Here is a 20410-nt window from a genome sequence, read left to right as displayed (position 1 = left end):
ACTGGAAAAATCAATCCAGAAATATTTAAATGCCAGTGATCCAGGAAGAGACTCCTGACGGCATACTATTTCAAGCTCACCTCCTTTCAGTTGACTGAACAGGAATTAATACATCAGTGAAATGGTGACTTGAGGGAACATCAAAACAATAATTATATCCCTACAAGCAAATACCAACACCAATGCAAATTTGATTAACCAGTTGCAAATGTTCTCAGCAACTAGTGCATAGCAGTATATTGGAATTACAAAAAGTGAATTAGATAACACAATCCTCATCAATGCTATACACAGTTCACAAAGGACAAATCATCCTATTTGCAAACAAACCCGTGAAATAAATTACAAGTGTTTAACTTACACATCCATACTTCACTCTTTTTTCCCCAAGAGGCAGTTGCCATACACTTTGATAGAAAATGGACCCCAAAAAATTAGCTCTTTGTAAAACTATGAATAAGAGTTACATAGACTTACACTGGACAGTATATCCCTTGGGCACCTAATTATTTGCAAACTTCCTATCAAAGGGAATAATATTAAATATTTAGTTGGGCTACTTGGAAATAACTGCACATTATTTTTATCCTTTGTTGTTGTAGTTGAAATTTTAGATGTTCGTCACTGAAATGCTGCAATTCCTACTAAAGCACTCTTTCCCAAATAAGCCAAGAAAATTACAGTGATACAAGGAACTGCAGATGTTGTAAAATGACAATACAGCTTCTTACGTGCATCATCTGGAGAGACAGCCAACATATGGCATCCATTTTGAAGGTGTGGAAGTTCTACAGATTTACATTATATTGTTTTTTATACACTCTGTGCATAACACCATGAAGTATACCTTGAGGAGTAGAGAGGAGGTTGTGAAACTGTCTCCGGAGAGAGGAGGAGAACTTCTTCAAAGTAGGCATACCTTGAGGAGGGGAGGTTGTGAAACTGTCTCCGGAGAGAGGAGGAGAACTTCTTCAAAGTAGGCATACCTTGAGGAGTCTGAAGAAGGGTTTCGGCCCGAAACGTCGCCTATTTCCTTCGCTCCATAGATGCTGCTGCACCCGCTGAGTTTCCCCAGCAATTTTGTGTACCTACCATGAAGTATACGTTCATTCCTGAGAAACAAAATATAAATGTTTGCCCGGTGGTGGTGGCTCAACCCCGGCGTAGAGCGTTCATGTTGGTATTTTTCTTGGAACCAAGAACAATACAGTGCAGGAACAGCAATGCCCCACGATGTCTGTGCTCAACACGTTGTCAAATTAAGCTCATTTTCTTCTGTCTGTACGCGATCCATATCCCAACGTTCTTGGCTTATTTGTGCCTATCTAAAAGCCTATCGTATCTACTTCCACCAGCACTTCTGGTCGCTTGTACCAGGTAAACCCCCTTTCATGTAAAAAAAACTACTTCTTCTTCTTAAGCCCTTTGCTCCTCTCGGGAGCATAGGCCATTGACAAATGTCCTCCACCTCACTCGGTTGTTGGCAGTTCTTTCGAGATCTCCCTTGTTGATCCCACTCTCAGACATTTCTGTCTGGACACCTCTTCTCCAGCCAGGCACGGAAATCGCTGTCCAAACAAGGGGGGGGCACAATTTCTTGGCATGCGCACACACGCGATGCTTCGGCCGTGGGGCAACAACAACAGCAGCTTCGTCAGCCCTGAATCGTGGGGCCTTGAAGCGGCTCGTTCATGGGGTCCTTCTTCGGCCGGAGGGGGCTTCAACATCGGGAGCCTCAATCACCTCGATGCAGCAGCTTGATTTTAAGCCGCGATGGGCGCTGAAAGGCCCCGCGAACGGGCCAATTTAGCCTTAGAAAGCGGCTGATGAAGTCCGGATTACGAAACATGGGGGGCATCGTCCCCCACCTCTCAAAGCAGGGAGGGGGGGACGTGTCCCCCCCTGTACCCCCCTGGATTTCCGCCCCTGTCTCCAGCTGTTACTAGGGCGACCTCTTTTCCGTTTTACTTGGGGGTTCCATGTCAGGGCTTACCGGGTGATGTTTGTGGCAGGTTTCCTGAAGGTGTGTCCAATCCAACTCCATTTTCTCCTTTGAATTTGTAAGCCAATGGGCACCTGGCGTGTTCTTTTCCACAGGGCCACATTGCTTTCTTTACTTTAAAAAACTAGCCTTGCATATCTCCTTTATCAAAGGTATCAAAGGTATTTTATTGGTCACATTCACATACACCTAGGTGTAGTGAAGTGAAATGCTTCTTGCCATTTTGCAGCACATAAAGAAGGAATACAGACATAACATTAATAAGAGTTTTAAACATAAAGAACATCCCCCACAATGGTTCCCATTACGAGGGAAGGCACAAAGTCCAGTCCCCAACCCCAGTTCACCCATAGTTGGGCCTATTGAGGCCTCCACAGTTGCCTCTATGGAGGCCCGATGTTCCAGGCCGTTCTCGCCGGGTGATGTTGCTCCAGCGTCGGGAGAGTCCTCTCAGCGGCATGGGAACCCTGGAACGGCCGCTTCCGTACTGGAGGCCGCGGCTTCCGAAGCGTTAGAAATCTCTGTCTGATTTTGTAGCTATGCCCTCTAGTATTTGACATTTCCACGTTGGGACAAACATTCTGACTATCTGCCCTTTCTATAAATTCTCATAATTTTAGAAACTTCGAGCAGGCATCCACTCAGCCTGTAATATTTCTGAGAAAACAATTCAATTTGGTCCAAGCTTTCCTTCTTACTAATACCCTCTGAACCAGCAGCATCCTGGTAAACCTCTTCAGCACCCTCTCCAAACCTTCCACATCCTTGCTGTAATGGGGAAACTAGAAGTGCACACAATAACCCAACCTTATAATTATTTCCTTCCACTACCTAACACTAAAACAAAGTTATACTTAGTTGTACAGGGGAGTTTGCAGGTTACAACTACATTATAGAACCCATAGTTATGATAGCATTGGAAAATAGTCATAATAAAACATAAACATTGCACAATGGAAACAAACGAAAATGTAAAAATGACTGGAAGATGGGATGGATTTTACTCAGTCATGCCTGGCAGCCAAAAGCATTAAGCATCATTTTGCTACGATTAAAACTACAACTACATTTAGAGTGAACTTGAATATATACATTTTACTTTTTTTTGCTCCCAATTGAACCCATATCATAATTGTTTATTAATCCCCATTGCCATGTTGAATATGAACTGACCAAATAAGTGCATAGTAGTACAGGTTTATAAACATACAAATCAATACATGACAACCAAACAAAATAGCCCTGGGAGATTAGTAGTGACAAAAGGGGATGTTGGCCTGGTCATATCTCTCAATAACTAAAAGTCTTCATCTTGATTGTGTGTGTGTGCCCACAATGTGTCAATCTGCTTTTCCTATCTTCTTCCAAACACTAGGCCACAGCCTTCCCATTTTCACATAACCTACTCACATTTTTCCTGTCGTGGTGATAAACATCTTCCCGTTGCAATCCCACCTATACTTCCAAAGTTATTAATCCTTTAAATGTAAAAAACAGCCCCAAAAACGCACCCATTTCGGAAATAAAAAACCTGAGCGACGTCACAATGCACTCGCAAGGCAGGATGGGGCACTCCGGGAGGGTGGGCCATTCCAGCGCTCACGGTGAATGCTGACTGCCGACGTCCCATGCCCGACGTCCGTACCTGGTGGGGAGGGTGACGCCGCGGGCCGAGCCCGGGGACTGGACCTGGGTAGCAGCCGAGTCTGGTGCTGGAGCTGGAGTGAGGGCCGAGCCCGGGGACTGGACCTGGGTAGCAGCCGAGTCTGGTGCTGGAGCTGGAGTGAGGGCCGAGCCTGGGGCTTGGGATAGGCCTGTGATCGGGACCGACAAAGAGGCCGCCACTGGACCCAAGGACGAGCCTTGGTCCGGGGTCAGGGACGAGCCCACTGGAGCCGAGGCTGGTGGCCGAGCTGACGGATGGAGTCTACAGCCAAGGCTGGCCTGAGTACGCACCAGGCCGAGTTCCAGGTCCTGGCACTGATCTACGACCTGGGTAGGTCCTGGGGCAGGGAATGGGAGCGAGGGTGGGAGGATGAGGGAAATGAGGAGGAGGGAGATGGGGTGGGGAGTAGGGTGGTAGAGGGAGATGAGAGGGGGGGAGGGGTGTGGAGGAGAGAGATGCGAGGGGTGGCGGAGAGAGATGCGAGGGGTGGAGCAGGGAGATGCCCCCTCCCTATCTACCTTCACTCCCACCCTCTCTATCCCCTCCCTCTCCCTCTAACCCCCTCCCTCTCTCTCCCTACACCTCTCCCTCTCCTTCTCTACCCCCCCCCCACTCTACCCCCCTCCCTATCCCACTAATCCCTTCCTTCTCCTCTATTCTGCTCCCCTCTCTCCCTCTCTTGGCCCCCCACTCCCTCTCTGCCCCCACCCACCTCTCAATCCCCCTCCCTCTCTACCCCCTCCCTCTCTTGGGATTGAAGAGGGAGGGTGAAGAGGAGGAGGAGGGAGTGCTGGGGGATGAGGAGAAATGAGCCGTGCCTACACAGTTGGGGGCTATGTGTGAGTGGCCCAATATTGCGTTGGGGGAACGGCTTACGTTGGGGGAACGGGTGAGTGGTGGAATATTGTGTTGGGGAAACAGACACAATGGGTCTGCACTTGGTCTAGTTCTACATAAAAAACAGCTTAACCAAAAAGATTTGTTGGAAAAAATCTACAAACTTGCATGTCTTTGGCATGTGGGAGGAAGCCGCAGCACCTGGAGAAAACCCATGTGGTCACAGGGAGAATGTACAAACTCCACACAGATAGCACCTGTAATCAGGTTGATCCTCAAAATTAGGCTACTAGACCCCTCAAGCTATAAAAAATGTTCCTCATAAGACAATCTGCATATTCTACATATTAGTTGAGAAAACGTTCTCTGAACACATCCAGCATGTTAACTTTCTTCTAAGATAAACACAAAATGATGGAGTAACTAAGTGGGACAGGCAGCATCTCTGGAGAGATGGAATGGGTGATGTTTCAGGTTGAGACCTTTTTCTGTCACCCATTCCTTCTCTCCAGAGATGCTGCCTGTCCCTCTGAGTTACTCCAGCATTTTGTATCTATCTTCGGTGTAAACCAGCATCAGCAGTTCCTTCCTACACATGTTAACTTCCTTCCTTGAACACGGAGACAAATACTGTACACACTACTCCAGATGTCATCTTGCCAATGGCTTACAGAACTGAAGCATAATCTTCCTATTTTGTATTCAATTTCTCAAACAATTAGCAATATCATTCTGTTAGCTTTCTTAATTAGCAATTGCATCATCATACAAGTCTTTTGCAAATCGAAAACTAGGACACCCAGGTCCCTCTACATCTCAAATCTGTGCAAAGTTGTTCCTCAGAGTTGTTTAACTAACGACTTTAATTTTTCCTGCTAAAATAAACAATTTCACATTTTATCACATTATTCTCCAGGGCGGCACAGTGGAGATGCTGCCTGACTATGCCTGGGGCCCGGTATGAACCTGACTGCGGGTACTGTCTCTGCAGAGTTCTCCCAGTTGCTGCATGAGTTTTCTCTGAATGCTCCTGTTTCCTCCCACATGCCAAAGGCGTGCAGGTTAATTGGATTCTGTAAATTGCCCATAGGATGTGACAATGGGATAACATAGAACTAGTACAAGGTTGATGAATGGTTGGCGTGGGCATGGTGAGCCGAAGGGCCTGTTTCCACACTGTATTTCTAAACTAAATTAATCTCCAGTTATCATATTTTACCCACTCACTTAATCTACCTCCTTTACATCCTCCTCCTATTTTAGTTTCCTGCCTATATATCGTTAGCAGCTTTAAGGATCTGTCCCACTGTATGAGGTAATTCAAGAGTTCTCACAAGTTCTCCCCTGATTCGAACTCGGAGAATTTCCGTAGCTGGTCCGCAGGAGTTCGTGGATATCATGTAGTGGCTCGTACGAGTAACGGTAGGCACTCGGGAAATCCAGTAAACGCGTGACGTTTTATCAACACTGCAAAAAATGTCCACGAGTAAAAAAATACTTGTGATAAAAAAAATGGTTACTTTTTACTCGTACGAGCCGCTACGTACCCGCTACGTACATTACACAAGCTCGAATCAGGGGAGATCTCTTGAATTACCTTGTACAATGGGACAGGCCCTTTACAAAATCATAGCATTTGGTGTTTTCATGCACAGAAATTAAACAAATTCTTTAAAGGTTGAGTCCCATCTCCATGTAACAGATACTCAGCTTTTGGCTCAATTCCAATTCCCATCGCTGTTGCACCATCCTCTTCTACACTCCTTGTTATTTCCGTCTTGTTACTTAGATCCTTTACAGTGAAAGTTGATATAAAATGCATCCTTAATTACATTTCCCATCTCCTTGGTTTTCATTAATAATTTTGCAGACTCTATATCTCATGGGACCCAAATTCACTTTAACTAACATGTAGAGAAACTTTTGACATCAGTCTTAGTATTTCTGGCTAGCTTGATGCCTACACTAAAACAAACATTCTTAATTAATTTATGGGTCACCTGTACTGTTTTTAATATTGTGTGCCATTTCCTAACCTGGCACTAGTCTTTATGTAATAATTCAAACTTAGAATTTATTCATCTTTAACTTATTTGGTTAAGTGTGGATGGGAGGTCCTTCCTTGAAATATGGAATTGACTTCTCTAACATCCACCTACCTCTGCCCCTTCCTCAGATACCTTGAAAAATTGCAGGAGATAATCTCGAGATAAAGCAATCTAATTGTCTCCTCACCTGCCTCCCATTCTCTGAATCTGTTGAAATTCACTTTTCCCAAAATTGTTGCACTATCCTCTTGTACAGCCCATCATGGTGTGTGCTGTACAGACCTTCACGGTGTATGCTGTACAGTTCATCATGGTGGGTGCTGTACAGACCTTCAAGGTGTGTGTTGTTCAGTCCTTCATGGTCTGTGTTGTATTCATGGTCTCAAACGTCTCAACATTATTTGGCCTTGCAACTAATTTTCACGTTTGTATCCAGGCACCTGGGGTTAACTCCACACAGTCACTAGAAGAACATACAAACTCCACAGAGAAAGCACTGGAAGTCAGTTTGGACACAGATTGCTGAGCTGTGAGGCAGGATATAATTATGGGGGATTTTAACTTTTCAAATATTGACTGGGACTGCCATAGTGCTAAGGACTTGGATGGGATGGATTTGTTAAATATGCTCAGGAATGTTTCCCATTCAATATGTAGATGCCCCCTACTAGAGCAAGGGCAAAACTCGATCTCCTCTTAGGAAATAAGGCAGGGTAAACGATTGAAGCATTAATGTGGGAGCACTTTATGACCAGTGAAGAAAATTCTATTTGTTTTAAAATATTTATGGAATAGGATAGGACTGGTTCAGATGTTGAAGTCCTAAATTAGGGTAAACCCAATGGTAGTGAGGTTGGCATTTGACCAGCTGGTCTTCACTGGACTCTATAAATGGTTTATTTCTTCAAGTCCAATTCACTGGTAACGTGTGAAATACTAACCAACCTTTAACATGGCACAGAACTAATTGTCAGTCAAATCAAACAAAGACAAACTCCCCACTCACCAAGTTCACCTGGGGCCTCCTATCAGGTCAACATTATTTATTTAACTGGAAAACTAGAGTACATAGTTTGTTCTCTAGCTTCTGAATGGTTCTGCCATAACTTGGGTATTGACCTGCTGGGGGCATTGGATTTTGCCTCTGGAACTGGTTCACTACAAATGCTGAGATCTATATGCTGCACTATGTATCTTTCCTTTTGTCCTACATATTGCACGCGAGTATGACTTGATATTATTTATTTACTGCACCATCTGATTTGATTGTATTGCTTGCAATATAAAGTATTGCACTGTTCCTCTGTACACATGCCAATAATAAACTAAACGATGTAATTATAGATTTCAAAAGGAAATCAGCTTTATACTCAAGACCGATGATAGAGGTAGCTCATAGAGCTGCTGCCTCACATTTCCAATGTCTCGGGTTCAATCCTGGCTGGTGCTATCCATGTGAAGTTTGCATGTTCTCCAGTTGCACTCGTTTGCTCCCACGCCCCACTGCAAGTTGAACACCAATTGAATTTCTGTAGATGAATGATTGAATCTGGTAGAAAACTGAGATTAGTGTAAATAGATGGTTGATGGCTGGCGGGGAACTAGTGGACCAAAGGGCCCGTCTGAAGAAAGTTCTCGACCCGTAATGCTATTCCTATTCTCTAGAGATGCTGTCCCGCTAGTTTTTTGTGTCAATCTTCAGACCAAAGAGCCTATTGCCTATTAAAGCTGTATAACACTAAAAATGAGAGATTGTGGAAAGGAAGAGGGGAATTGGATTATTGCATAATTCTTTCATGGGTGGCAGAAGGATGATGAGATGTATTATCTGTGTGAATAAGTGAAGATAGGCAGAACTAGCAAAAATTAAACAAAAGGATATTGTCATGGACTATTTTAAAGTTTAACTTCTTGGTATAAAAATAGCATCGTGGCCCAAATGTGGCATTGCACCGAATGGAAAATGGAGTGAATTTGCCAAAATTCCTATTTCAATTCCCCTTTTGTACAGCCTGCTAATTCTGTAAAAGAACAATCCAAACTACCTCCACGTCTACCTAATTGCTTTTGTCAGGTGAATATAGAATTGAAACATGAGATTATGGACAACGGCTTCAACACAGACAGCCCTCGAAAACCCATTGAAATGATTATAACACCCACTAACCAATGAAAGACATAACTATTTGTCTCTAAATAAACCTGTTAAAAAAAAATCAAGAGACACGAAACTGCAAATGCAGGAACCTTGAGCAAAAACCAAAGTGCTGGAAGAACTCAGCAGATTAGTTTAGTTTATTATTATTGTCCAACCGTCCCACTGAGGTAGGGTGACAAATGTTTTTTTGCCATAATTGTCATGTGTACAGAGGTACAGTGAAAAGCTTTTGTTTGCATGTTATCCAGTCAAAAAGACGATACATAAATACAATCAAACCATCCACAGTGTACAGTAAAGGTATAATATTTAGTGCAAGTATAACCTTGTAGTCCGAAAAAGTCAGAAAAAAGATAATTCAGTCTCCAATGAAGTCAGGACCTACCATCGCGGCCTACCATCGAAAATGGAGCGGCGTTTCCTGTCGGGACCGGCCGGGACTACAGCTTCGGCGGCGGCGGTGCAGCGCTGGGATACCAACAGGGAGCGGGCGATGCCTTACCAGGTCGCCGTGTGGTAAGCTCCGGAGCGCTGTGGCCGTCGATCCCAACATCGCGGAGCTGGGGCTGCGGGCGTCCGGCCGCGGGCGGCGCTGGATTTGGAGCGCCGCAGAGCCAGGGATCGAGTTCGCCGGGGTCGGAGCTCCAACCGGCGCGTCCTGAGGGCTACGAGTGCCCCGGTCTCCGGGGAGGAGGCAGCCGCTGCAGACTTTTCCAAGCCGCTGAGGAATGCTTCATTCGACGCCGAAGTTCCATCTTCACGGCAAAAGGGCCCTGAAAATCATCGGACTGGCTGCAAGGCCACAAATGGGCCCCGATCTTGGGTGTTTCACAGAGGAAGAGGACTTAACTTTCTGGTGCCTTTCCCCACAGTGGAAATTTTTGATTCTGCTGTGGGGGGACGTTTGTGTTGAACTCTATAATGTGTCCATTTTATTCATTTTTTTTTTAACCTTTTTCTATGGTTTGTATGGAAAATTATTATTTAATTTATGTAAAGCACTTTGGTGTCAATGCGAGTTGACTTAAAACGTGCTATATAAATAAAACTTACTTACTTACTTACAGGACTGCATTCCAGTCGCTGAGAGGACCAATCAGTTGCCTGATAACAGCTGGGAAGAAAGTGTCGCTGAATCTGGAAGTATGCATTTTCAAACGTCTGTACCTCTTGCCTGATGGGAGCCGGGAGAAGAGGAAGTGACCGGAGTGAGCCTGGTCCTTGATTATGCTGACCGTCTTGTCAAAACATCCAGGCCGAAGAAGAGTCGCCACCGAAAATATCATCTGAACAAGGGTCTCAACCCAAAACATCTCCTCCACAGAGACAGACACAAAACACTACAGTAACTCAGCAGGTCAGACAGCATCTCTGGAGAAAAGTAATAGGTGACGTTTCGGGTCAAGACCCTTCTTCAGACTTAGAGTTAGGGGAAAGAGTCTTGACCCGAAACGGCACCTATTCCTTTTCTCCAGACATGCTGTCTGACCGGCTGAGTTACCCCAGTGTTTTGTGTCTATCTTCGGTTTAAAACAGCATCTGCAGTTCCCTCCTACACGTTTCCCCTACGGAGACTCTACACCGAGTTCTTTCTGCACTTGTTTTTTGGCTTATATTTTTTAAAAAGCAATCAATTTTGAGTTCTGAGTGTCCAATCTTTAATTGACACGGGCACCTTTTCATTTCCCACACTCAAAACCAGGAAATCTAAATTCTAAAGGGGCTGTCCCACTGCGGCGACCTAATCCGCAAGTTGAGTAGAGTGTCTTCAACCTTCAAGCTCGAGGGCACTCGCCTGGAAAACCTCGAGCTGGATCGACCATCAGCATTGAAACAGCGAGCTGGATCGACCGACCGCACACACACACACACTAACACATCGCAAAGGCGGGGGCCAGAGAAAGCGGGGGAGCACTGTCTTAAATTCAGACCCGCGATGAAGAGGAAGGTAAAAGACAGCTGCACAGTAATGGTAAGTCCTTTAGAGAGCGCGGAGGGGGGGGGGGAGAGAGAAGTAGTGGGAAGGGGAAAGAGGGGCGGGGAGAAGGGGGGGAGAAGGGGGGGAGAAGGGGGAGGAGAAGGGGGAGGAGGAGAAGGGGTGGGGGGAGAAGGGGGGGCGAAGGAGTGGAGACACTTTTAAGAAGTATAAAGTTTAGCGGGCATTTCACTTACCGGTTGGTTTTCCTTGGTCTTGAAAACTCCAATGAGCCAATCAAAATGCCCGGTCAGTGAACATGCTGAAAATGTTTCCGCGGCCTAGCTGAGGCCATGAGTATTCAGGAACTTCACTCGAGCATGAAGGAGAGTTCCAGTGACCTCATAGGCCCACCAGCAGACCACGTGTCGACCATGCTGCGAATTTGAGTCGAGGGCAAACTCGTCTAAACTCGCAGATTAGGTTGCCGCAGTGGGACAGCCCCTTAAAGGAGCAGCCATATCATAGCCTGTATACAGGCAGCATGTTTTGTGAGGTAATACAATCTTATCAAATTATTAGCCAGGATCAGTTACCCAACATGGCTTAACTAATGCAGATCTTGTATTTTTTTTAAATGATTAAAGCAGTGATGTTAAATCAAAGTTAAAAATAAATGATCAGGATGAAAAGGACAAGAGTAATTGATGAGTCACGGCAACACTGGCTACATGGATTCATTTATAAATACAGTTGAGCTGCTGATCTCGCCAGCACAGGTCCTGCTGGGTGACCTTGAAGCTTTGATTTTTTTTAGAATGTGAACTACTTCATCATGGAAGTGGGTTGCAAAGTGATTGGAACATAAAATGCAGCCAATGCTCATTCACAGAGCGAGCCAAGATGTCATACATCGCCTTGTTACAGGCAATTCCCATGACACAGCCTCGAGAGAAAATCACCACAGACCACTTTCCACCCGAGAGCATAACTAATCCAGTGGCCCTCCCCCTCCCCCCGCTCCCCTCTACGATCAAAATATTACCAATCAATCACTAGTTCTTGGGCAATAATGCTTTGCAAATCATTTGTTTCCACTTAAAGGTCGTTCTATAGCAGAGGCATTATTTACAACCAGAGTGCGGCAGATTTTATTTTACTGATAATGATACTGAAGCTTGATGTGTACCCAATCACAAGCAAAGAAGTGAACATGATTCATGCCATGCCACCACAGGAGAAACTACAAATATAAAAGAAAGCATGTTAGTGGATGCCTCACCAGGCACACTAGGGAGGTAACACAGCAGAACACGATACTGGGGGAACAGCTCAGTGCTGACTTTAGATGATTTATTTTCATGATAATTGATTAAAACATTTTCAACTTTTCATTACGAATAATTACCAATCAAACATTTAAACATTTGAAAAAAATATCTAAGGAATTATCATCAGTGATAATTTACAAGCATTGAATCTGAAAATTGACAACACCAGTGACTACATTAGTTAAAATAAGTTAATCATCCATATCCCATCTTTCCAGCACTCGACCCATGACACGCAGGTCACGGCTATCCATGCACACTTCCTAGCGGTCTTTAAATGTTGGGAGGTTTTCTGCTTTTACATCCTTTCAGGTGGCAAATTCCAACCCTTTACCACCTTCTGGGAAGCAGCATGTACTAGAACATAGACGACTAAGAGTAGGCCATTCGCTCCAAATGCCTACACCATTCACCAAAACCACGGTCTTTTACCTTAATCTCTTTGATATCACCTTTCGCTACTAACATCACATCCCTTTAATAACTAGTGATCTTTCTTGAATATACCAAGTGACTGACCTCTGAAGCACCCTTGCATACAAATTTCCAAAGACTCATTGGATTTAGTTTTATTATTGTGATGTATTGTTATTATACAGGGGTGCAGATAATACTATCCATGAATACAAATACCGCCACAACTCATATATCAGGCTGTTATTCATAGACTACAGCTCGGCATTTAATACCATCATCCCCTCCAAGCTGGTTACCAAGCTGTCAGATCTGGGTCTCTGCGCTTCCCTCTGCAATTGGATCCTCGACTTCCTCATCCACAGCCCACAGTCTGTCCGCATTGGTGGAAATGTGTCATCCTCATTAATAATCAGCAAGGGAGCACCTCAAGGCTGCGTGCTCAGTCCCCTGCTGTACTCACTCTATACTCATGACTGCGTAGCCGGACATAGTGCGAACTCCATCATCAAGTTCGCCGACGACACCACGGGGACGAATCACTGATGGTGATGAGTCAGAGTATAGAAGTGAGATTGACCGATTGACCAAATGGTGCCAGCACAACAACCTGGCTCTCAACACCAGCAAAACCAAGGAACTGATTGTGGACTTTGGAAGGGGTAAGATAGGGACCCACAGTCCCGTTTATATCAACGGGACGATGGTGGAAAGGGTCAAGAACTTCAAATTCCTGGGCGTGCATATCTCCGAAGATCTTTCCTGGTCCCAGCACACTGATGCAATCATAAAGAAGCCATCAGCGCCAATACTTCCTGAGAAGATTACGGAGGGTCGGTTTGTCAAGGAGGACTCTCTCGAACTTCTATAGGTGCACAGTAGAGAGCATGCTGACTGGTTGCATCATGGCTTGGTTCGGTAATTTGAACGCCCAGGAGCAGAAAAGAATGCAGAAAGTTGTAAACACTGCCCAGTCCATCATCAGCTCTGACCTCCCCACCATCGGTAGGATCTATCGCAGTCGCTGCCTCAAAAAGGCTGCCAACATCATCAAAGACCTACACCATCCTGACCACACACTCATCTCTCCGTTGCCATCTGGAAGAAGGTACAGGAGCTTGAAATCTGGAACATCCAGGTTCAGGAGCAGCTTCTTCCCCACAGCCATCAGGCTATTAAACATGCCATCAAACAAACTCTGAACAATAACAGCCTATTGCACTTTATCTGTTTATTTTTTGTTTAAATATATGGTCTATGGTATATAGACACACTGAACTTGTATCTCCTGTTCTATATTATGTTTACATATTCTGTTGTGCTGCAGCAAGCAAGAATTTCATTGTCCTATCTGGGACACATGACAATAAAATTCTCCTGACTTGACTTGTCACCGAAGCTGCCTGACCTACTGAGTAATTCCAACATTTATGCCCTTTTTTTAAATAGCCATACGGTTAAAAACTGACTTTAGTAATATTTAAATGTCATTAATAAATGATTGAATAGTGCTTATCACATAGTCATAACGTGCACAATTCATGTGAACCACCAGCTCCGTCATCATGGAAATTAGTGATTACTTTTATGGAAGTTATGTGAAAAGAATAAATGATTCTACAGAAACACAATCAGTCTGAAGAAGGGTCTCGACCCGAAACGTCGCCCATTCCTTCTCTCCAGAGATGCTGCCTCACCCGCTGAGTTACTCCAGCATTTTGTGTCTACAATCATTCAAATATGTTTAGTAATCATATCAGATTGCAACTATTATTTACTTAGCTGAAATACGCAATTATTCACACTCAGTAATGTTAGCCTTGATGTTGAGAACTAATAGCATAATGAAATTTCCTTTCAGAATGTTTTTAATCCCTGTCAATTATAGTTTGCTTTAGATTGGAGACAATATTTTATGCTCAGTTAAGGGTTCCGATGTTCAGAGCAAGAGCAATTAGGCATAGACTTATCAACTTGTTCCAGCACAGGTACAAGGCAGCAGCCATATTCTAATTAAACACACCTTTGAAATGAATTACTCATCTCAATGGGACAGCTAGAAGCAACAGTTTGTCCATTGGATAATGTGAAGTGGAAGATGGAATCATGCACTAATGGCAGTTGGCTCATTGGATAGTTATATCAATGTCATTTCCCCCCAAAACATTATTTTTCCCCTATAGAATAAATGTATTTTCCGCTTTCCTCCATCTCCTTGGCAGAGGTGAAAATAGAAACTTAGTACGTGGCCCATCATGTGAAGGCACACAAAAATCAAAATATTATGACTGTTTATGCCTAATTGCTATCAGCAATATAATTGGGAATGAACAATAGCAACTGTCATACTGGTACAATAACCACAAACTCAACCACAGTTTCCCCTTTCACATGTAGCAGTGCCTTCTATAATAGAAAGTTTGTTGACGTTACCTGGTAGTTCTGCTTTCTAAAACATATACTTATTTCCCCTTTATAATGCAACATAGATAAGGTAAACAAACTGATATGAAACTTATGGTAGACAAAAATGCTGGAGAAATTCAGCGGGTGAGGGAGCAAAGGAAATAGACGACGTTTCGGGTCGAGACCCTTCTTCAGACTAATGTGGGGGTGGGGGGGGGGGGGGGCGGGAAGAAGAAAGGAAGAGGCGGAGACAGTGGGCTGTGGGAGAGCTGCGAAGGGGATGGGAAAGAAGGAGAAAGCAGGGACTACCTGAAATTGGAGAAGTCAATGTTCATACTGCTGGGGTGTAAACTGCCCAAGTGAAATATGAGGCGCTGCTCCTCCAATTTACAGTGGGCCTCACTCTGGCCATGGAGGAGGCCCAGGACAGTGAGGTCTGATTCGGAATGAGAGGAGGAGTTGAAGTGCTGAGCCACCTGGAGGTCAGGTTGGTTATTGCGAACCGAGCGGAGGTGTTGGAACAGACTTCAGGCAGACTATTGTTATTTGCAAACATCTGCAAACTTTGAAGTCATGCCTGGTACATCCAAGTCCAGATTATTAAGGGACAATGGAAAAGCAGTGGCCATAACACCCATAGATACCACTCCACTCAGGACAAAGAATAGATTTCCACCATTTCTTACTTTCTGTCCCTGGGTAATGTCAAGTCAATTTGTTCACGGTTACAAGATAACATATTATAATGTTGAAGAAAGTAAATGTTCCATGCCTGAACAGAATAAGAACACTGCAATAACAAATATAATTTCCTACCCAATTATAATATCTTCTCGTCATACTAATATGCAAGTAAAACTTTACTTTTCACTTCAGGTTTCTTGCAATTTGGCTGTCTAAAATTAACACAGGAAACTAAAAGTATTTAACAAGAACCTGCCAAAATACAGTTTCACAACCTGAAATGCCAGGTTACTTAAATCCCAAAACTCAGTATGAACCTAGCAGTAGAATAAAGAAAGATTATATTGCAGACAACAGATTTTTTTTGTGTTCAAAGCAGAATTTTTAAGAGAGTAATCTAAAAATCAATTGACAGGTGAAAGGTGCTTATGATATGACACACATCTATAAAGCTGTAAACCTGTAGATCTCAGCAACCTAATTAATGTTACAGAGTTGTTGAGAAACAATTTTTTTTTAAATCAGACATTACTTATTCTTCTTTCCAGATTTGCATTTTATTCAATAAGACATATTCTGGCCGAACAATTTAATTAGAAATCCTACATCAACTCATCCTGCATCAACCCATTTCATTAATTGTTTAATTGTTTAATTTCTGCAATATTATTTTAATTGGCAGTCAATTAGTGCAGGTATTTGCCTTCAGAAGTTGTTCCAATGAGCCTCATGATTCTCAATATAACCAAAGGCTTGTTGCTTGGCTTATACACAAAAGTACCCACCTAGGATATATTTTTTCCTGAAATGTATGCCAGTTTGATATAAATGTAGTCTTAAATTGTTTGGACAGACAATGATATTCCAATCCCAAATTTCTGGTAAATCAGTTTCAATGATGGAGATGAATTGAACACTCTGAAATGTAACATCCTTGTTGCCCCAGAGAGGCAAGAATTATTTCAAGTTGCCAGAATCAATCACTTAAAATTGAGCTGTTTTTTGTTTAATTAACATATTTTGAATTAGAGTGAAGGAAATTGTGCATCTCCAGTAACCACAGAGCAAAGGCTTTTATATGAATCTGCTGCAGCAAAAGGTTACGTTTATTTTAGGCTTTCTGCAAGCAGTGATAAAGCCATTATTCCAATGCAGCTCGCAACATTTTCAAAGATAAATGCAAGATCACTAAAGGGTTTCTGAACAGTATATCTCATCGGTCTGAAAGTATAGCTGCTATCTGGACGCTGGCCTCAACATGTTCCACTGGAATACAAATCCACCAAAGCCTCCTTTCTGCATTCCTGGACTACATCCTTCAACATTTGGCTGTACCTCTTCTCTGTGAAACATTATTCTACCAGCTCTCAGCCTGCAAGAAAAAAATCTTCCTTAATATTATCTTTGTTGTTTAACTTTCATTGAATATGCAACTGAAAGTAGCACATCCACCGTATGTTAACTCAGCGGGACTGAAGAAGCATCTCGACCCAAAACGTCACCCATCCCTTCTCTCCAAAGATGCTACCTGTTCTGCTCCAGCATATCGTGTCTATCCAAGGAGCAGTAGGTCTATAAGAACAATGAAGATGTTTACTGGCGAGTCACAGAAAACTGAGAAATTGAATAACCTTGACAAATCAATAAATGGATGTATTAACATATTTGGTTATAGTACTGAGCTAGTAATGCAGAGGCCTGGATGTATTTAGTGCTTCAGTCCAAAAAGAGACAAAAAGGTTAAATGAACTGTATGTTATTTTTATCAAGGAACCATTTGAATGACCAAGAAGGAACTGCAGATGCTGGAAAATCGAAGGTAGACAAAAATGCTGGAGAAACTCAGCGGGTGCGGCAGCATCTATGGAGCGAAGGAAGTAGGCAACGTTTCGGCACTAGACGTTGCCTATTTCCTTCGCTCCATAGATGCTGCGGCACCCGCTGAGTTTCTCCAGCATTTTTGTCTACCTACCATTTGAATGACCTTTGCTTCAGAAATCACTCGTACAAATCAAGTCAATGGGACTCATAGAGGAAAGTGTGGGCGTCAGTGTCACAGCTGTAGAGTTGCTGCCTTACAGCGCCAGAGACCCGGGTTTGATCCTGACTACAGGTGCTGTCTGTATGGAGTAACCACTTCTTCTTAACATTTGACCATTCTTGAATCGTGCATCATCAACAGCCTGAGTGTCAGTAACTATTAGATGATAAAGTGCATGGGTCTCGCAAAGAGTGTGGCAGCAAGAGCTGGGCATTCCATGAGGAGTGGCTCCACCAAGCTCTTCCACCATCCACAGGGCATGTTGGGCTAGAAAACTAAAGATGATTGAATCTACCCAGCCAGAAACAGTCTGATTAACTTGAACCTGTTTTAAATATTAACTGTAGGTACACAAAAAAGCTGGTGAAACTCAGCGGGTGCAGCAGCATCTATGGAACGAAGGAAATAGGCAACGTTTTGGGCCCCCGAAACGTTGCCTATTTCCTTCGTTCCATAGATGCTACTGCACCCGCTGAGTTTCTCCAGTTTTTAGTTTACCTTCGATTTTCCAGCATCTGCAGTTCCTTCTTAAATATTAACTCCCCTGTCCCACATTCGAGACACACTAGATTAAACTGCAAACACTCCTCCAGCAGTACCTGCAAACCCTGCGCCTTTCATCACCATTATACAGGCTAATATATATGTGCTAATGCCAGCATCTGCAAGGTATACATTATCCAGGGTGGCACTGTGGCGCAGCTGGCCTCACAGTGCCAGAGACAAGTTCAATCCTGATCTTGGATGCTGTCTGTGTGGAGTTTGCATGTTCTCCCGGTGACTTTGTGGGTTTCCTCCGGGTCCTCCAGTTTCCTCCCCCACGTTGCAAAGTTGTTTGTATGTTAATTGGTTACTGTAAATTGCCCCTAATGAGTAGGGAGTGGATGCATAGGATAACATAGAACTAGTGTGAATGGGAGATCAATGGTGGGTGAGGACTCGGTGGGCCAAAGGGCCTATTCCTATGATGTGCGTTTCAATCATTCCAGACTGTCCTTTCATGCTTGATGCTCTGCTGAATCCTGCACTGTTCTATCCAACAGTAAATGTGAGGCTAGCTTTACCTGGTGAACTTACAAAGCTCAACAAGATGGCTCTTGGACATCTCCAGACAAATAGGAACTGGCAATAAATAAGTTCCAATGAAGGGTCTTCAACCTGAAACATTGGCTCCTTTTCTACCCTCCGACTTGCTGAGTATTTCCGGGTTTTATTCCTGAAGATAACTCCTTGCTTTGCCAGTGACAATCATGTCCCAGTAATGAAGACTTGCAAGATACACTTGGCTAGTGCTGCAGAGGGAATCCCTTGATTTGGACTTTAGACCTTAGAGATACAGTGCAGAAACAGGCCCTTCAGCCCACCAAGTCAGTGCCGACCAACAATCATCCTGTAGACAAACACTATCCTCCACACTAGGGACAATTTACAATTTTACCAAAGCCAATTTACCTACAAACCTCTACGCCTTTGCAGTGTGAGAAGAAACCGGATCACCCAGAGAAAACGCACGTGGTCACAGGGAGAATGTATAAACTCCGTACAGACAGCACCTGTAGTCAGTTCTCTGACGCTATAAGGCAACAACTCTACCGCTGCGCCACCGTGCCACCCAAATAATTTTATCACTTAACTTGGTTAAGTGATTTGGTTCCGATATTCTTGGTTCCTATATTCATCAGTTCATTGACTGGGCTTTTATACACAACAGCTGCCAACACAAAACCATGAGTGACGGAACTGCCAAGTACAGAGAACACAACCTTCATACAATAAATATAATAATATTTGTAGAAGACATATGATCAAACGTCATCATTTAATCAGAGCAGGAATGCCTCCAGCAATGTCAGCAACCAATTGGCAACATAACTGCACATTTATATTGTAAAATTCAATACCCTCAGAAAAGGCAACAAAAAATTGTATAGGCAAGGAATTGTCTAAGCTGGTTTTGTCATCATTTTATACAGCAATAACCGACAACATTTATGCAGATCACACTCACTGCTATGAAAAGCACCCTTTATATTTTGTCATGTGACATGATTTTCATTAAGCCTTTGCAAACTAAATATGGAAATGATGCTTGCTGCAGTACTTACATGATACATTGAAAGGGAAGCAAATAAACAAGGCAATGATAGAGGGCGACGTGGAGGAAAGCAAGAACAGCTTACACACTGGAATCACAACAGCAAAGAACCAGCATTTTACTGCAAGTATTTCATTCATTCACAAAAGCACTGCTACCTTGTGATACCAGGAGTAGAAACAAATGCAAGACGAAAAGAGTCGAGGGAAAAATCCAATTTAAATGCAAATCCACGACGGTGAAACAGGTTACTATTTACAAGGCTTCTGTTTCGAGCAAGCTATAATGAAACTCTAACAATAAAATGGAAATTAATTTCTCATGAGGCAAATATCTCATTTATACGCAAGTACTATCACCATCTCAAGCTATTCACAGCACAGGTTGGATTCATTACCCAGAGTACACACACGCATCACCATCTGTCTTGCTTGATCCAGTAGCTCAATAATCCAGTTTGACTGGCGAAACTTAAAATATTACTCAACCTCTTCACTGGGTTTGTGAAAGATGTTTAGAATGACCTGGAATTCTTATCAAAAAATGAATCCAAACTGGATTACTACAGAATTACTGCAATGAGATCAATTATCTAGGAAAGTGAAGTCTTACCCGTATATCTGGATTCCTTTGAACCGTGCTGTGACTTTAAGGAAGAGAATGAGCCAGCTAAGCTTGGTGGCTGCTACAGTCAGTGCTGGATTTCAGTTGTGAAGTCAACACACTCCACAATGTGTCTGTGGATACACAGGGCAGCAGCATGCCCATCTACATCCTCCCATCCAAAACCTCTAAATCATCGTCTCCATGGTT

General features: G+C 43.4%; 1 long non-coding RNA gene across 1 annotated transcript; it reads left to right on the top strand.

Annotated features, from left to right (window-relative positions):
• The first annotated feature begins 7229 nt into the window (after positions 1-7229).
• Positions 7230-19805, top strand: LOC116986598. Its single transcript, XR_004415526.1, has 3 exons — positions 7230-7266; positions 16213-16216; positions 19796-19805. It is a non-coding gene; the product is annotated as an uncharacterized LOC116986598 (long non-coding RNA).
• Positions 19806-20410: the final 605 nt, after the last annotated feature.

Source organism: Amblyraja radiata, chromosome 24, assembly GCF_010909765.2.
Source record: "Amblyraja radiata isolate CabotCenter1 chromosome 24, sAmbRad1.1.pri, whole genome shotgun sequence".
Classification (NCBI taxonomy): domain Eukaryota; kingdom Metazoa; phylum Chordata; class Chondrichthyes; order Rajiformes; family Rajidae; genus Amblyraja; species Amblyraja radiata.
This window is presented reverse-complemented; position numbering and strand designations above follow the sequence as displayed.